We start from the raw sequence: 16127 nt of genomic DNA, 5'->3' as shown, positions 1-16127 counted from the left end.
GGAGGGTGTTTATGAGCAACTTGAAAAACTGAAGGTGGACAAAGCGATGGGACCAGATGGGATCTATCCCAGGATACTAAGGGAGCTCAGAGAGGTTCTGGCGAGTCCTATTAAAGACTTGTTCAACAAATCTCTGGAGACGGGAGTGATTCCTGGGGATTGGAGGAGAGCGGATGTGGTCCCTATTCATAAAAGTGGTCACAGGGATGAAGCAGGAAACTACAGGCTGGTGAGCCTCACTTCAGTTGTTGGAAAAATAATGGAAGTGTTGCTGAAATAAAGGATAGTGTACTTCCTTGAATCTAATGGGTTACAGGATCCGAGGCAACATGGCTTTACAAAAAGGTAAATCGTGCCAAACGAACCTGATTGAATTTTTTGATTGGGTGACCAGAGAGCTGGATCGAGGACATATGCTAGATGTAATTTACTTGGATTTCAGCAAAGCCTTTGATACAGTTCCTCATAGGAGGCTGTTAAACAAACTTGAAGGGCTGAAGTTAGGACCCAAAGTGGTGAACTGGGCCAGAAACTGGCTGTCGGACAGACACCAGAGGGTGGTGGTTAATGGAAGTCGCTCGAAGGAAGGAAAGGTGACTAGTGGAGTTCCTCAGGGTTCGGTGCTGGGACCAATCCTGTTCAATATGTTTGTGAGTGACATTGCTGAAGGGTTAGAAGTAAAAGTGTGCCTTTTTGCAGATGATACCAAGATTTGTAACAGAGTAGACACCGAAGAGGGAGTGGAAAATATGAAAAAGGATCTGCAAAAGTTAAAGGAATGGTCTAATGCCTGGCAACTAAAATTCAATGCAAAGAAATGCAGAATAATGCATTTGGGGATTAATAATAGGAAGGAACCGTATATGCTGGGAGGAGAGAGGGACCTTGGGGTTATAATGTCCGAAGATCTAAAGGCGAAAAAACAGTGTGACAAGGCAGTGGCTGCTGCCAGAAGGATGCTAGGCTGTATAAAGAGAGGCGTAGTCAGTAGAAGGAAGAAGGTGTTGATGCCCCTGTACAGGTCATTGGTAAGGCCCCACTTGGAGTATTGTGTTCAGTTTTGGAGACCGTATCTGGCAAAAGACGTAAGAAGACTTGAGGCGATCCAGAGGAGGGTGACAAAAATGATAGGAGGCTTGCGCCAGAAGACGTATGAGGAGAGACTGGAAGCCCTGAATATGTATACCCTAGAGCAGGGGTGCCCAACACGTCGATCGTGATCGACCAGTAGCTCAGGAAGGCAACACGAGTCGATCGCGGAGCCCATCCCAGGCTCCGTGATAGACTCGTGTAGCCGTCCTGATCTACCGAGCTATCAGCCTTCCTCTCCAGTGTTCTCTCTAGGGCCTTTTAGCTGGGCGATCCGCCCAGCTGTCATCTGCTGCTGCCGCCGCTGCTGAACATTAAAAAAAAACAAAAAAAAAACCCGGCTTGGAGATTTCAGCCCGTAGCGAACTTATGCTCCGTGGCTCTAACGTGTGCATGCTTCCCTTCTCTTCCCTCCGAAACCGGAAGTTATGTCCGGGGGGGGAGAGAAGGGAAGCCGGCACGCACATGTTGAGAGCCCTGAAGCAAGCGTTCACTATGGGCTAAGGCGGGAGACAGGTTAGTGAAGCATTTGCTCTTCTTGCTGCTGGGTCCTGCCGACTTTCTGTTTCCGCGAAGGCAGGACCCGGCAGCATTTCCCCCAATAGGTCGATCGCGATCTTGGGCCAATCAGCCTTCCTCTCCCTGACGGCAGAATTGACATCGGGGAGAGGAATGCTGGTCGGCGAAGCAGGGAGCACTTGGGGCGTCGTCGCTTTCGGGCCTGTTATTGGTGGCGGTTTGGGTCCTGGTCCCCGATGGCAGTGGCTTGGGGGAGGGCAGGGAGAAAGAAAGAAAAAGGGCAGGCAGAGAGAAAGAAAGGGCAGGGAGAGAGGAAGGAAAAGTTGGGGGAGGGAACGAGGTCTGGAGGAGAGGAAGCATACAGGCTAAAAGAAGGGAAGAAAGATTGGATGCACAGTCAGAAGAAGAAAGTGCAACCAGAGACTCATGAAATCACCAGACAAGGTAGGAAAAATGATTTTATTTTAAATTTAGTGATCAAAATGTGTCTGAATTTATATCTGCTGTCTATATTTTACACTAAGGTCCCCTTTTACTAAACCGCAATAGAGTTTTTTAGCGCAGGGAGCCTAAGAGCGTCGAGAGCAGCGCTGGGCATTCAGCGCAGCTCCCTGCGCTCTAAAAACTGCTATCGTGGTTTAGTAAAAAGGGAGGGGGGTATATTTGTCTATTTTTGTATGGTTGTTACTGAGGTGATAGTGCATAGAGTCATCTGCTTTGACCTCTTTGAAAAACCATGGAATAGGAATGATAATTAACATTTTCTATGCGTACAGTGTGCGTTGTGTTTTTTTAAAATTTTATTGTTGGTAGATCATTTTGACTTGGTCATTTTAAAAGTAGCTCGCAAGCCCAAAAAGTGTGGGCACCCCTGCCCTAGAGGAAAGGAGAGACAGGGGAGATATGATTCAGATGTTCAAATACTTGAAGGGTATTAACATAGAACAAAATCTTTTCCAGAGAAAGGAAAATGGTAAAACCAGAGGACATAATTTGAGGTTGAGGGGTGGTAGATTCAGGGGCAATGTTAGGAAATTCTACTTTACGGAGAGGGTAGTGGATGCCTGGAATGCACACCCGAGAGAGGTGGTGGAGAGTAAAACTGTGACTGAGTTCAAAGAAGCGTGGGATGAACACAGAAGATTTAGAATCAGAAAATAATATTAAATATTGAACTAGGCCAGTACTGGGCAGACTTGCACGGTCTGTGTCTGTGTATGGCCGTTTGGTGGAGGATGGGCTGGGGAGGGCTTCAATGGCTGGGAAGGTGTAGATGGGCTGGAGTAAGTCTTAACAGAGATTTCAGCAGTTGGAACCCAAGCACAGTACCGGGTAAAGCTTTGGATTCTTGCCCAGAAATAGCTAAGAAGAAAAAAAATAAATAAATTTAAATTTAATCAGGTTGGGCAGACTGGATGAACCATTCGGGTCTTTATCTGCCGTCATCTACTATGTTACTATGTTACAAGAGAGAGATACTGAAAGGCTGAAGAACACATACACTTGTAGGTTAGTAATAGAAGATTGAACTGTATGTGAAGAAGGATAAGGACCCAGTGAACTGATTTGAGGGGAGGGGTAGCGTGAATGTGGCGAGGTTGGCAGAAGATAAGTCATGTAGCATAGTTCTGCACAGATTGAAGGGAGGAGAGGCTTCTCAGTAGGAGACTTGTTAGAAGTGCATCATGTTTCCCCGCTTCTATCAAAACTTCACTGGCTTCCGGTAATTTCTAGGATTCACTTTAAATGTATCTGCCTAATTTTCAAGATCCTACATGGCATTCTTCCTCCCCTAATCCTACTATCCTGGAATTCTTCGAGACCTGACACTACCATATCCACCCACATACTCAAACTATCTTTCCCCTCGTGTCATGTATGCAGGTATATTTGGGTAATCCGTTTTCTTCAAAGTCACTGAGCTTTGGAATAACCTCCCTGCCCCGCTGCGGAACCTAGGCTCATTCCAATTATTCCGAAAGCATCTAAAACCCTGGCTTTTCTCCAAAATGTAAAGCTATCTAGTTAAAATGTAAAGCTAGCTATCCTCTTCATAACCTCTAATTTCTTATTATGTCCTTCCCTCATTTATTGAATTACCTGTAAACCGTGTCGAGCTCTATCTTTATGGAGATGATGTGGTATACAAACTTAAGGTTTAGTTTAGTTTACATTGCAGTAATCTAAGCATGAGCTTAAGAGGGTGTGGACAACGGTCCGAGTACTGTGCTCAGAGAAGAAGGGGCAAATTTTGGTGGTTGTAGAAATAGAAGCAACAGGCTTTGGTAGTCTGTTGGATGTGTCTAGAAAATGACAGGTCAGAGTGGAAACAACTCCAAGGTTACAAGCAGAGGAGACAGGAACAAAAACAGTATTATTTACAGAGGCAGAGAATGGAGGGAGCAGAGTGGATGGTTTAGGAGGAAAGAGGAGTAGCTCAGTCTTGGACATGTTTAGTTTCAGGTACTGATGGGACATCCAGGTAGCAATGTCAGCCAAACACGGTGAGAATTTTTCTTCGATTACAGGTGAAATCTTGGGTGTAGAGAGGTAGATCTCGGAATCATCAGCATACAGGTGATACTGTAAGCCATGGGAGGAGATCAGGGCACTGAGGGAAGAGGTCTAGAGAGAGAAGGGAAGAAGTTCTAGGATGCCAACTGTTAGTAGGATAACAGCAGAGGAGGAGCCACTAGAAACATAGAATATGATGGCAGAAAAGGGCCACCGGCCCAACAAGTCTGCCCACTCTAATGACCCTCCCCCCTAAGTTCTTCCTTGAAGTGATCCCACATGCTTATCCCATTTTTTCTTAAAATCTAGCACGTTGCTGGCCTCAATTACCTGCAGTGGAAGATCATTCCAATGATCAACCACCCTTTCGGTGAAGAAATACTTCCTAGAGTCGCTATGAAATTACCCACCCCTGATTTTCAACGGATGTCCTCTTGTTGCCATAGGTCCTTTAAGGAAAAAGATATCTTCTACCTCAATACGGCCCGTAACATATTTGAACCTCTCAATCATGTCACCCCTCTCTCTGCGTTCCTCGAGTGAGTATAGCTGCAACTTACCCAGACGTTCCTCATAAGGGAGATCCTTGAGTCCTGAGACCATCCTGGTGGCCATTCGCTGAACTAACTCAACTCTCAGCACATCCTTTTGATAATGTGGCCTCCAGAATTGTACACAATATTCAAGATGAGGTCTCACCATGGACCTGTACAAAGGCATTACAACTTTGGGCTTCCGGCTGACGAAACTTCTTCGGATACAACCCAGCATTTGTCTAGCTTTGGATGAAGCTTTCTCCACTTAATTGGCAGTCTTCATATCTTCACTAATGATCACTCCTAAGTCCCGTTCTGCTGCAGTTCTTGCTAAAGTCTCACCATTTAGGGTGTAAGTTCTGCATGGATTTCTGCTGCCAAGGTGCAAGACCTTACACTTTTTGGCATTAAAACTTAGTTGCCAAGTTGTGGACCAATGTTCCAGTAAGAGTAGGTCCTGTGCCATACTGTCGGGCACTGTGCTTTTGCCCACTATGTTGCATAGTTTAGCGTCATCGGCAAATAATGTATTTTACCTTGAAGCCTCCGAGCCAGGTCCCTTACGAAGATATTAAATAGGATCGGACCCAAGACCGAGCCCTGCGGCACTCCATAAGAACATAAGAATTGCCATCTCCGGATCAGACCCTGGGTCCATCAAGTCCGGTGATCCGCACATGCGGAGGCCCCGCCAGGTCTACCCTGGCATAGTTTTAGTCCCCATTATCACTATATGCTTCTCAAGGGAGATGTGCATCTAATTTACCTTTACCCGTATCACTCTATGCCACTCTTAAGGAGATGTGCATCTAGTTTACCCTTAAATCCTAGAACAGTGGATTCTGCAATTACTTCCTCTGGGAGAGCCTTCCAGGTGTCCACCACTCGCTGCGTGAAACAGAACTTCCTGATATTCGTCCTGGTCCTGTCCCCCCTCAGCTTCAGTCTATGTCCTCTTGTCCGTGTCACATCGGACATTGTAAATAACTGCTTTCCCTGCTCCATTTTGTCAAATCCTTTCAGTATTTTGAAAGTCTCGATCAGATCCCCTCGCAGTCTCCTCTTCTGAAGGGAGAACAACCCCAGTCTCCTAATTCGTTCCTCGTAGTCCAGGTTCTCCATACCTTTCACTAGCTTTGTTGCTCATCTCTGCACCCTCTCTAGCAGTTTTATATCCTTCTTTAGGTATGGAGACCAGTGCTGGACGCAGTATTCCAGGTGCGGTCTGACCATGGCTCTGTAGAGCGGTATTATAACTTTCCCTTCTTTATCATGCCTAGCATTCTGTTTGCTTTCGCCGCCGCCGCCACACATTGCACCAACGGTTTCAGGGTCCTATCTATCAGTACACCCAGGTCCTTTTCCTGTTCGGTCTTTCCCAGAGTTACATTTGACATACTATACTTGTGATCTTTATTTTTTCTGCCTAAATGCATCACTTTGCATTTTTCCACTTTAAAATTCATCTGCCATTTATCTGCCCACTTCTCCAATTGATTCAAGTCGCTCTGGAGTTCCTCGCTGTCCTTCTGCGATCTGTTTGCCCGGCATAGCTTTGTGTCGTCTGCAAACTTGATGATTTCACTGGATGTTCCTTCTTCCAGGTCATTTATGAAAATATGAAATAAGATGGGTCCAAGTACAAAGCCCTGGGGTACACCGCTAGTCACTTTTTTCCATTCTGAGAACTTCCCATTTATGCCCACTCTCTGTTTTCTGTTCTCTAGCCATTTGCCTATCCATCTTAGTATATCTGCCTCTATTCCATGGCCTTGTAATTTCCTGAGAAGTCTTACATGTGGAACCTTGTTGAACGCTTTCTGAAAGTCCAAGTATACAATATCTACCAGTTCTCAACTATCAATTTAATTATCTGTTCACTGTCTCAAAAAATTGAAGTAGGTTCATCAAACATGAATTCCCTTTCCTGAACCCATGTTGACTGGCTCTCATCAGGTTGTGTGTGCCGGACTATGCTATCTTTGATCAGCACCTCAACCATCTTTCCAGGGACAGACGTGAGACTCACAGGTCTGTAGTTGCCTGGCACTCCTCTCGATCCTTTTTTAAATATCGGCGTGACATTTGCTATCTTCCAGTCGTCCGGTATCTGTCCTGTTTTGATTGACAGGTTGGCAAGTTTTTGCAATAGTTCTCCGATTTCAAATTTCAGTTCTTTTAGGACTCTCGGATGAATTCCGTCCGGTCCAGGAGATTTATCACTTTTAAGTTTGTCGATCTGGTGGTAAATCTGGTCCAAGTCCACTTCTATTGTGGTGAGGCTGTCCTGTACGTCTCCCTTGAACACTTTCACTGTGTCATGTCAGGTATTGTTGTGGTGTCTTCCTTTGTAAAGACAGTCGCAAAGAAGGAATTCAGTCTGTCTGCAATTTGTTTGTCATCCTTGACGCACCCTTTTCCTCCCAGGTCGTCCAGCGGTCCCACTGCCTCCCGTGCAGGTTTTTTCCCTTTTACGTATCTAAAAAAGGGCTTGAAATTTTTGGCCTCTCGCACTATTTTCTCCTCGTAGACCTTTTTGGCAACCCTCACCACCTTGTGACATTTTTTCTGATCATCTCTATGTTTGTTCCAAGCTTCAGATGTTTTCGTGCATTTCCAAGTCTTAAAGGAGTCCTTCTTTTCATTTATGGCTTCCTTCACCTCTTTGGTAAGCCATGCCGGCTCTCTTTTGCCTTTGGTTTTCTTTATTTTGGACATCTGCGCTTCCGTGATAGTATTTTTCAGTAGGAACCATGCCTGTTCCACCGTTATGACTTTGCCATCTTTTCTTGATCCGTTTTTTCACCATGGCTCTTATGCTGTCGTATCTTCCCTTTTTAAAGTTTAAAGTCGTGGTTGAGGTTTTGGTACCTTTCCCTTTCCCGACATCAAGTATGAAGTTGATCATGTTGTGATCGCTCGTCCCCAGCAGGATCGTGACTTCTACTTCCTTTGCCGGACCCGTAATGCCATTTAGGACCAGGTCCAAGGTGACATTTCCTCTCGTCGGCTCTCCTACCATCTGTTCCAGGAAGCAGTCCCCTAGCACTTCCAGGAACTTTGCCTCCTTGCCACAGTTGGAGGGACCCAAGTCCCAGTCTATCCCCGGGAAATTGAAATCCCCCAAGATTATGATATTACCTGTCTTACATTCTTGTTTAATTTCCTCTATCATTTCCAAGTCTGTCTCCTCCCTCTGTGCCCGCGGTCGGTAGTAAAGGCCAATCTTTATGCAAGCATCGTTGTGTCTGGGAATCCTGATCCAGAGGGATTCCAGCTTCTCTTTCTCTTCCGCCATAGTCTCTCTCACGGATTCTAATTCTTCCCGAACATATAGGGCAATACCTCCACCTTTCTGCCCCACTCTATCTTTTCTGTACAGTTTGTATCCCTGTTGTATTGTGTTCCATTTGTTTTCGTCATTCCACCATGTTTCTGTTATGCCAATAATTTCCAGTTCGTTGTTTTTTGCTATTGCTTCTAACTCTCCCAATTTGTTTCCCAAACTTCTAGCATTCATATACATACATTTGAATTCCCTTTGTGTTACCTTCTTGGACTTTTTAAGCTTAGCAGTATCTACTGTTTCTACCACGGCATCCTTTTCTGCTGCTGTGTTGTCTTCCTCATTTGCTTTGTGGTCAACCTCTCCCATGTCTGGGTAGTTGTCCGTAATTCCTTCTACGGGGCATCCAGTTGCCTGGGCCATCGACTGATGGTCGACTGTCGGCTTTCCCCTATCCTTTAGTTTAAAGCCTTCTCTATGGCCCTCTTCATGTTGCTTGCCAGTACTCTTACTCCTTCCTTGTTGAGGTGCAGTCCGTCTTTTCTGTAGTACTTGCTTTTTCCTCAGAACGCCGTCCAGTTGCGCACAAAGTCAAAGCCTTCCTCTTCGCACCATCGTCTCATCCAGGCGTTGATTGCTTGCAGTTCACCTTGTCTCTTTGCATCCGCTCTTGGTACCGGGAGGATCTCGGAGAAGGCCACCTTCACCTCCCTGATCTTCAATTTTCTTCCGAGTGAGCAGAGCTGTCCCTTCATCTCTTCCCTGTCATACTTCCGTCCGCTCACATCGTTAGTTCCCACGTGGATAAGCACTGCAGTGTCCTCTCCCCCCAGTGCTGTCTATGATCCTGGAGATCCTGTTGGCCACATCCTTCACTCTTGCTCCAGGCAGGCAGGTGACGATTCTATCCTCTCTCCCTCCTGCGGTGTGGCTGTCCACATGACGTACGATGGAGTCTCCCACGATGATCCCTATCTTCTTTATTCAGGGGTTTCTTGGGGGTTGTAGGTCAACATCCATGGTATAGGACCAATCTTCTCCCTCCTTCGGTACTCCTTCGGTTGTTTTCTGTTCTTCGGGTGGGGGGACGTCCCCATGCAGTCTCCCTCTTACTCCTGGTGTACGATCGCACCTTATCTCTGCTTCCGTTCCTCCAGAATTTACAGGGCTGTCTTCTCTTCTTTCATCCAGGCCTTCTTCCTGAGTTGTTCGGATACAGTTCTCCACATGCTGTTGGTGAGCTTCCTCAATGTATCTCTCTAGCTTCTTAACCTCGTCGTTTGGACTGTACTCCACTAGAAGCTTCTCCTGTTCGCGGATTTCTTCTTCAAAGGTGAGGAGTTCTTTTAGTCCCAGCACTGTCTCCTCTAGCAGCTGGACCTTCCTTTTTAGGCTATCCAGCTCCATGCAACGACTGCAAATGTATGCCCGAATCCCTGAAGGGAGGTAGTCATACATGTTGCAGCTGGTGCAGAAGACTGGGAAGCTCATCTTCTGGCTTCCTTGGGCATCCATCTCTTGCTCCCCTTCTGCGTTGTCTGAGCAAATCAGTTGTGAACCTTCTGTCTCTGTTTCAGAGAGAGTACCATTTACTACCACCCTCTGAAGTCTACCTCTGAGCCAGTCTTTATCCCATGCAGTCAATGTTTCTCCTAATCCCAACAAACTCATCTTGCTCAATAACCTATCAAAAGCCTTACTGAAGTCCATATCTAACTTTTTAGTTGCCCAGTCAAAGAAACTGATTAGATTGGATTGGCAGGACCTTTCCTTTGTAAATCCATGTTGATAGGGATCTCGTAGATTCTCATCGTTCAGGATCGTATCTAATTTGTGTTTGATTAATGTTTCCATAAGTTTACTCACTATCGATGTGAGACTTACCGGTCTGTAATTTGCAGCCTCCGTCCTGCAACCCTTTTATGGAGTGGAATGACGTTAGCTGTTTTCCAGTCCAATGGTACTCTTCCTGTACTTAGGGAAAGATTGAAGAGCGCAGATAACAGTTCCGCCAGGACATCTCTCAACTCCCTAAGCATTCTGGAATGTAGTTTATCCGGTCCCATGGCTTTGTTCACTTTGAGCCTTGATAGTTCATGGAAAAACATAAGAAGCCTTACTGGGTCAGACCAATGTTCCATCTAGCCCAGTAGCCACCTTTACGGTGGACAATCCAGGTCACTAGTACTTGGCAAAAATCTAAATAGTAGTAACATTCCATGCTACCGATCCAGGGCAAGCAGTGGCTTCCCCTATGTCTGTCTCAATAACAGACTATGAACTCTTCCTTCAGGAAATTGTCCAAATCTTTCTTAAAACCAGCTAACTAAATTAAACCTTAAGTTTGTATACCGCATCATCTCCACAGAAGTAGAGCTCGGCACAGTTTACAGGAATTGATATAGAAAGGAACTCCAAAGAAAAGTAGAAGAACTTGGTACAGAGAAGATTAGAGAGACTTAGTATATCGAAGAGGGAGATATTGTTACATTTTTAGAGAAAAGCCATGTTTTTAAATGTTTTCGGAAGAGTTAGAGGGAGGTCAGACTCCGAAGCGGGATAGTAAAGCTGTTCCAGAGTTCGGTGATCCTGAAGAAGAGGGATGTCCCTAATTTTCCTGCATGGGATATGCCTTTTAAAGAGGGGAAGGATAGTTTGAATTTTTGAGTAGATCTGGTGGTGTTGGGATTCGAGGAGTTCCAAGATAGTGGAAAAAGAGGAGGAAGGATGCCATGTAGAGACTTGAAGGTTAGGCAGGCGCATTTGTAGTGGACTCTAAGGATTACTGGGAGCCAGTGAAGCTTAGACAGAAGTGGGGAGACGTGGTCGAATTTGCTTTTTGCAAAGATTAGTTTAGCCGCGGTGTTCTGAATCCGCTGGAGTCTAAGAAGGCTTTTCTTTGTTAGGCTTAGGTAGATGGAGTTACAGTAATCCAGTCTGGAAAGAATGATGGATTGAACGAGGACAGCAAAGTGTTGTTGATGGAAACAGGATCTCACTTTCCTTAACATGTGAAGATTGAAAAAGCATTTTTTTACTAGGGAGTTAAGGTGGTCATTGAAGGACAGTGTAGAATCAATGATGATGCCCAAAATTTTGCTTGAGTGTTTAAGCTGAAAAGTGGTGCCAGAAGAAAGTGGGCTGATCTAATTTTGGTCTTGTTTAGTTTCATTTGTACGGTGAGGGCCCAGGATTGGAGGTTTGATATAGATGAAGAGATGTTCTCAGAGAGATTGATGAGGTTAGAGTCGGTCTCGAGGAGGACAAGGATGTCATCGGCTTAAGTGTATATTAACCACTCTTACCATAATTTTTGGCAATGTGTTCCAGAGCTTAACTATTTTCTGAGTGAAAAAATATTTCTTCCTATTTTGGTTTTAAAAGTATCTCCCTGTAACTTAATTGAGTGTCCTCTATCTTTGTAATTTTTGATGGAGTAAAAAAAAAATTGATCCACTTGTACCCATTCTACACCACTCAGGATTTTGTAGGCTTCAATCATATCTTCCTTCAGCTGTCACTTTTCCAAGCCCTAACCTAAAAGTGTGACGGGAGTGGTAGGAGACAAACCAGGAGAGGATAAATTTGTAGAATCCAAGTGAGGACAGTATATCAAGGAGTAAGCAGTGATTAACAATATCAAAAGCAGCAGACAGTTCAAGAAAGATGAGGATTGAGTAAAGGCCCTTAGATCTGGCCAGGAACAGGTCACTGTAGACCCTTACAAAAATTAAACCCATTGAAAATTGGAAAGAATTATATAGAAGTGAACATAAGAACATAAGAATAGGCATACTGGGTCAGACCAATGGATCCAGTATTCTGTTTCCAAGCAGTGGCTTCCCACATGTCTATCTCAATAGCAGAGTATGGATTAAATAAGATATGTGAAAAAAAACAAAGAAAGCAAGAAAAAATGTTGATGGGAAGACACAAAAAGGGTAGAAAAAAGCGCTCTTACAGAGTGTCCAAAAATACATGACTTCTTAGCTTCACGGAAGAGTAAGAACTGATGGTCCCACGAGTTGACATCTGGTGGGAAGGTACTGGTGTATGCGCAGTACAGGCGGTTTCGAGACTTCTAAAAAAGTGAATGTGACAATACACTTTTGCACTGTCCATACCAGGGCTCCGTGGATGATGTTACCCATCTGTAAGAATATGCTGCCTTCTTGTCCTGGGATAATGACCTGTACAGGGCATCAACACATCCTATCTTCTGCTGGTTATAGCTCTCTCTATACAGCTTAGCATCCTTCTGGATACAGCCACCACCTTGTCACACTGTTTCATCACTTCAGATCCTCAGGAACTATCACCCCAAGGTACCTCTCCCCATTCGTGCATATCAACCTCTCACTTCCCGGCACATACATCTCCCTCAGATTTCAACTCCCCAAATGCATCACTCTGCACTTCTTTGCAGTAAATTTCAGTTGCCAGACATTAGACCACCCTTCCAACTTTTGCAGATCTTTTCTCATGTTTTCCACTCCCTCTGGGATGTCCACTCTGTTACAAATCTTGGAATCATCCACAAAAAGGCAAACCTTTCCTTCTAACCCTTCGGCAATATTGCTCAAGTGGTGTACCAATGGGGGGGGGGGGGGGGCGCAGACAGCTCTGGGTGCACACCCTATGGGGGGGTGCACAACCAGCCGGGTCCAGGTCCAGAATGTCCTGCCCTACTATGCAACAGGACCTACACCTCACCACGGCTGCCAGTGCACCCCCTCCGACGTACTTGCTCTGGAACAGAATCAGCAGCCGCGCTGAGATGCAGGAAGGTCTCGCAATGACTACGTCTGCTGGCTCTGCTCAGGAAGAAGTAAGTTATGTCAGAGGGGGTGGAGTCGGTAGACGCAGTCATCGCAGGACCTCCCTGTACCTCAGCATGGCTGCCGACTTTGCTCCAGAGCAACTACGTCAGAGTGGGGTGGACCGGCAGCCAGCAGCTACAGTCATCGCGGGACCTTGCTGCATGAAGGGAGAGAAGGGAGCAGGACTGCTGGTATGGAAGGATGGTGGAGGGAGAGAAAGGGGACAGCGTGGTACTGATGGAATTGGTGTGTAGGGAAAGGGGAGAGAGACATAAGGGGGAAGGATACTGGATGGAATTGGATTGGAGGGAAAAAAAGGGGGCAGATGCTGATGGAAATGGGGGAAGTGAGAGACAAGGGGTAGATGCTAATTGAAGAGGGGTAAATGGAGAGAGACATTGGATGGTAGTGGGGAGGGTAGAGAGGGAGCCTATGTTGGGTGGAAGTGCGGATGGGAGAGATAAGGGAGCAGATGCAGGGAGGAGAGAAAGAGGGGAGCAGACACTGGATGGAAGTGGACAGAGAGAGGAGAAGGTACTAGATCAGACATGGGCAACTCCAGTCCTTGAGGGCTGGAATCCAGTAAATTCAACATATGCAGCTGTATTTAACACACATTCATTATGGATAACCTAAGACCCAGACTGGATGGGATGTTCCCAAGGACTGGGATGAGATCCAGAAAACTTATTACCTTGAGGAAATGGCAGATTTAGATTGCTCATAAACTGATATCCTGTAGCTTTTCTTGTTTAGCAACAAGGGTGTGGAGTCTCTTAAATATATATATATAGCAGTCTCTTAAATTGTCTTTCTTAAGAATGACTTAGTCATCAATTTTTTAGAAATCAACAGAGCTCAGCTATTTAAAACACAGTGTAATTATACAGCAAAACTATGGTTACCGTTCAACTGCATGTGACAAGAAGAAATTTGCAAATGGCAAAGCTGCATAGTTCTGTGAGTTATTCACATCTATTTCTAGGCATCCTTGTATGAAGTATTGCAAGAGTGGCTTCTAGAATGATTACCAGCTATGATCTAGTGCTTTGGAGGGTTGAAAACACTACCCCATGTGATGTACCATATCACAGTTTTGATGGCTGTTGGTTCCTTCATAAGAACATAAGAATAGCCTTACTGGGTCAGACCAATGATCCATCAAGCCCAGTAGCCCGTTCTCACAGTGGCCAATCCGGGTCACTAGTACTTGGCCAGAACTCAAGGTGTAGCAATATTCCATGCTACCGATACAGGGCAAGTAGTGGCTTCCCCTGTGTCTTTCTTAATCCAGTGTTTCTCAACTTCTTTAAGCCAAGTATCCCCTAAGTCTAACAAATATCAACCAAGCACCCCCACCCAAGCTCCACCCCAGACCCACCCAGGCACAACCCCAGATCTGCCCATTCTCCGCCCCTGACCCCACCCCCATAATAATAGTACTAATTGTAATGCAATTTCTTCTATCCATTTTTCATATACACACAATATAATCTTATTAATACATAATGGTAACCACAATATCCCAGGCCCTCTTGAATTCAGACATAGTCTCTGTTTCCATCACCTCTTCCGGTAAACTGTTCAACGCATCTACCACCCTTTCTGTAAAAAGTATTTCCTCAGATTACTCCAGAGCCTATCACCTCTTAACTTCATCCTATGCCCTCTCATTCCAGAGTTTCCTTTCAAATGAAAGAGACTCGACTCATGCACATTTATATCATGTAGGAATTTAAACGACTCTATCATATCTCCCCTCTCCCGCCTTTCCTCAAAAGTATACAGATTGAGATCTTTAATTCTGTCCCCATACGCCTTATCTCGAAGACCACACACCATTTTAGTAACCTTCCTCTGGACCGATTCCATCCTTTTTATATCTTTTTGAAGGTGCGGCCTCTAGAATTGTACACAATATTCTAAATGAGGTCTCACCAGAGTCTTATACAGAAGCATCAAAATTTCCTTTTTCCTACTGGCCATACCTCTCCCTATGGAACCTAGCATCCTTCTAGCTTTCGCTGTCACCTTTACAGCCTGTTTGGCCACCTTAAGATCGTCACATACAATCACACCCAAGTCCCGCACATAAGTTCTTCACCCCCTAAACTGTACCGTTCCCTCTGGTTTTTGCAGCCTAAATGCATGGCCTTGCATTTCTTACCAATAAATTTTAGCTGCCAAATTTCAGACCATTCTTCAAGCTTCGCCAAGTCTTTCTTCATGTTATTCACACCATCTGGCGTGTCTACTCTATTGCAGATTTTGGTATCATCTGCAAAGAGGCAAATCTTACCCGATAACCCTTCAGCTATATCATTTATAAAAATGTTAAAAAGAACATGCCCAAGAACAGAATCTTGAGGCATACCACTGATAACATCCCTTTCCTCAGAGTGATCTCCATTGATCACTATCCTCTGTCGCCTTCTACTCAACCAGTTCCTGACCCAGCTCATCACTTTGGGACCAATCCCAAGGGCACTCAGTTTATTTATTAAACGTCTGTTTGGAACACTGTCAAAGGCTTTGCTAAAATCTAAATACACCACATCTAGCGTACATCCTCTATCCAATTCTCTAGTCACCCAGTCAAAGAAATATCAGATTTGTCCAACAAGAACTACCTCTAATTGACTTTCTGAGGTATAGCCTATGGGAAGGGCTTTAGGTGCCTGGGCCAATCAGGACCTTAGGCCCTCCCCGGTGCATCCCAGGATGCAACAGGAAGGGGAAGGCTCACCATTATAAAGAAGCATCCCTCTGGTAGGCCTTACAGCAAAAGGTATGGTGGGGCTTGGGGGTGTTGAGATTATTGGTGTTCGAGGGGGGTCATGGATTTAGGGTGTTTAGGGGTGTTGGTGTTCGGGGGTATCAGTGGTTGGGGGCAGGTCATGGGTTGGGGGGGGGCTGCAGACAGGAGGGAGTAGGCATCCCTCCTGCCATGGGATTTCAAAAGGGGGATTCAGGTTTTCCAGCAGGAGGGAGTGGGCATCTCTCCTGCCAATGTTGGGGGTCCCCTGCTGCAGCTGATTGGCAGATTGCAGTAGGGGTATTGCCCCACAATCAGCTGAGCCGTCAGGACTCCTTGAAGCCATGGCTTTGGGGGAGCATTGTTGGCTCAGCTGACTGGGGATAACTTCCCCTGCCGCGATCAGCTTATGGCTGCTGCAGTCTGACTTTAAGATCCTGTAGCGGCATAGATAGGTGGCTGAAATGTAGGCCAGGGTTTTCCTGGCCTACATTTCAGCTGCCTATCTTGCCATGAATCACAGCTAAGTAGCCTGTCTAGCACCACTTTCGGCATTTGCCACGCCTACTTTGGTGTTACATGGACTAAAGCAGTTACCTAGCCAGAAT

The sequence above is a fragment of the Geotrypetes seraphini genome, chromosome 1 (assembly GCF_902459505.1).
Source record: "Geotrypetes seraphini chromosome 1, aGeoSer1.1, whole genome shotgun sequence".
NCBI classification, from domain to species: Eukaryota; Metazoa; Chordata; class Amphibia; order Gymnophiona; family Dermophiidae; genus Geotrypetes; species Geotrypetes seraphini.
Note: the sequence above shows the minus strand (reverse complement) of the source record.